This window comes from Apium graveolens, chromosome 2 (genome assembly GCF_009905375.1).
Source record: "Apium graveolens cultivar Ventura chromosome 2, ASM990537v1, whole genome shotgun sequence".
NCBI lineage: Eukaryota > Viridiplantae > Streptophyta > Magnoliopsida > Apiales > Apiaceae > Apium > Apium graveolens.
This window is the reverse complement of record NC_133648.1, coordinates 151277883-151281231: the sequence shown is the minus strand read 5'-3', so window position 1 is coordinate 151281231 and position 3349 is coordinate 151277883. Positions and strand designations below refer to the sequence as shown.

Below are 3349 nucleotides of genomic sequence, written 5' to 3'. Positions count from 1 at the left end.
CAAAGCAAAGCTCAAAGATACGGAAAAGGCTTCCTAAAATCAAATAATCAACAAAGAGATTTTAACTCTAACGGAAGGTCAAATTACTCTCAAAATTATTCTTCCAACTATAAGAGTAATTATCCGTCAACGAGCTACAATAAAAGCAAAGGCAATCAAAATATATATACTTATAGTAATGTCAATGCCTCTATAAACCATCATGTTTACACTCCTCCAAAACCTAAAGATCCATCTCCGGAGGAAACACAAGATGTGTGCTTCGAGTGTAAACAACTCGGTCATTATAAAAGAGAATGTCCTAAACTTTCAAAGGGATGAAGTCTCGTGGTCAAAAATGGTTGGGATTTAAGTGAAGATGAAGAAGCTCTGGAAGCTAGTGAAGAAGTGGTTAATCTATGCTCAATGGCTCTCGGAGATGAAACTACCTCAACGGAAATCTCCTCTTAAAATCAAGAGGTAACATCTATCTATGTCTCAATTAAATCTTTATTAGATGAATCTAATTTATCTCTCGTAGATATGAATAAGCATGATTTAATTGAACTTGTAGTAAGTTATAAGAATAAATATAAAGATGTTGAATAAAGGTTTTTTTGCATGCTAAATATGCATGCAAATGCAACTATATGAAATCACATAATAAAACAAACAAATATGTCCTATATGAACAATCATGCAATACTACGAATGAAATACATCTCTATGTAACATGAATCTATATGAACTATATGGACACACACAAACTAATCCTTACATTATCACCCCCAAACTTAAAATTTTCAATGTCCTCATTGAAGGTAATAATAAGGATTTCAGGCATAACTAGTTAGCGGGAGGATCACCCTCTTCATGTGGAAGATCAGGTGGCCAATCAACCTCGACCCCAGTGTCTCGGGACACATTACCGAGAGCGTGTGTCAAATCCGCAGCAAAATGATAGTGAATGTCGTGCATGGCCTCCAAACGCCTAGTCAATCGCTTATACTGCGCATCACCAACACCAGTCCTATCAACTGCCTGATGTGCATGAGAAGAACCCTCTCTAGGTATTGGAGGATCCGTTCGGCAACCCCTTGTTAGAGGGTGCACCTAAGAATGCATAAATCAAGTGATCTGGTAGTGGGTTGAGCTCAAGTGTGGGACCTTCTTCAATCGATGGTTCGAGACGCTCCTGAGAAATTTTCAGCTCTGCTAACCCAAGAGAATCGAATGGCATATCCATCTTCCTCTTCCACGGAGGTGCATTCAAAACCTGCAGTTGCCCTGCTCCTTCTTCATCTTCAATAACTGATTCCCCTATTAAAGCTTTCTCTAAGGTATCTGTCTTTGGCAATTGCTCAAGCTTCGAATTCATGACAGAGTCGACCCACATTATTTTGAAGCACTCCTCTTTAGTTGTGGGTAACTTTATTTCCTTGAACACATTAAAAGTGACCTTTTGATCATGAACCTTCATCGTAAGCTCTCCATTTTGCACATCGATCATAGTTCGGCCTATAGCCAAGAATGGTCTTCCCAAGATGATGGGAATATTCTTATCTTCCTCAAAATCAAGAATTACAAAGTCAGAAGGGAAGATAAGTTTATCCACCTTAACCAGGACATCCTCCCCTATTCCTCACGGATAAGCGATGGAATGATCAGCTAGTTGGAATGACAAGTATGTCGGTTTTGGATCAGGTAGACCAAGCTTTTTGAAGATAGACAAAGGCATCAAATTGATGCTAGCTCCCAAATCACATAAACACTTGTCGAACGACAAGTTTCAATGGTGCAGGGAATAGTGAAGCTTCCAAGATCTTTAAGCTTCGTAGGTAACTTCTGTTGCATCGCAGCACTGCATTCCTCCGTTAGAGAAACGGTCTCTAAGTCATCGAGCTTCACTTTCCAAGAGAGAATACCTTTCATAAACCTCGCATATCTAAGCATATGTTCAAGAGCTTCAGCAAAAGGTAGGTTGATATGAAGTTTCTTGAACACCTCCAGAAACTTAGCAAATTGCTTATCCAACTTCTGTTTCTGCAGCCTTTTAGGAAAAGGAGGTGGAGGATAGACCTGTTTCTCCCCTGTATTACACTCAGGAGGAGTGTGTTCCGTAGTTTTCTTCCTTGATTCCACTTCTACTTCCTTCTGCACATCTTCTCCATCCAAAGCTTCAGATTCTGGAACTTAAGATTTTTCAGGGCTTGCAACCTTCCCAGACCTTAATGTAATTGCCTTAACCTGCTCTTATACTTCCCTCTTTCCTGGAACTTCTGCATCACTAAAAAGCATTCCTGGTAGTCGATTCAATAAGACGTTAGCAATTTGTCCTATCTGGTTCTCCAGAGTCTTGATAGAAACAACCTGGCTTTGGCATATAAGAGCCTGGTTTTTTCACATAAGCCTCAACTCCTCCAATTCAGATTTTTCATTCGAAGATTGACTTGCATCATGAGTTTGTTGTTGAAGTTGGACTTGTTGTCTTGGTGCAAATTGTTGCTGAAAACCAGGAGGGTTGAATAGCTTATTTCCAAACTGCTGGAACGGCTGTTGCATCGCATTCTGATTGTTGCTCTAGCTGAAGTTAGGATGATTCCAGTTGTCAGGATGATAAGTGTCTGGAACTGGTTGCTACGATCTCTGAAAGTTGCTCACAAACCGAGCTGATTCACTAGATATAGCGCATTGCTCCATCACATGCGAACCTGCACACAGCTCACAAACTCTGGTTATCTGATTAACATCATAGTTAGCCAGAGAATCGATCTTCATAGACAACGCCTTTAGTTGAGCAGTGATAGCCGTGGCTGTATCCACTTCAAGAACTCCTGCTAACTTTCCATGTGGCAATCTCTGGGCTGGATACTGATATTCATTGGCATCCATCAGTTCAATTAGATCATAAGCTTCCTCATAGCTCTCTGTCCATAATACTCCACCTGATGCTGCATCGAGCAAGGGTCTTAATTGTGCTCCCAAACCGTTATAGAAGCAATTAATGATCATCCAATCAGGCATTCCATGATGAGGACACTTCCTAAGCATCTCCTTGTAGCGCTCCCAAGCTTCACACAAAGATTCTCCCGTTTGCTGTGCAAATTGAGTAAGAGCATTCCTGATTGCAGTTGTCTTTGCCATAGGGAAGAATTTAGTGAGAAACTTTTGAGCAAGATCTTTCCAAGTAGTAATCGAACCAGCTGGTAGAGAGTGTAACCAGCTCTTAGCCTTGTCCCTCAGAGAGAATGGGAATAGTCTCAGCTTCACAGCATCTTCAAAAACACCGTTGAACTTGAAGGTGTCGCAGATCTCAATGAAATCCCTAATGTGCATATTTGGATCTTTCGTTGGAGAACCCCCAAACTGG

At 40.7% G+C, this 3349-nt stretch overlaps 1 non-coding gene across 1 annotated transcript; it reads left to right on the top strand.

Moving 5' to 3' along the window:
• Window positions 1-3001: 3001 nt before the first annotated feature.
• On the top strand, window positions 3002-3108 carry LOC141710096 (small nucleolar RNA R71). Its single transcript, XR_012570634.1, has one exon. It is a non-coding gene; the product is annotated as a small nucleolar RNA R71 (small nucleolar RNA).
• The last annotated feature ends 241 nt before the right edge of the window (window positions 3109-3349 follow it).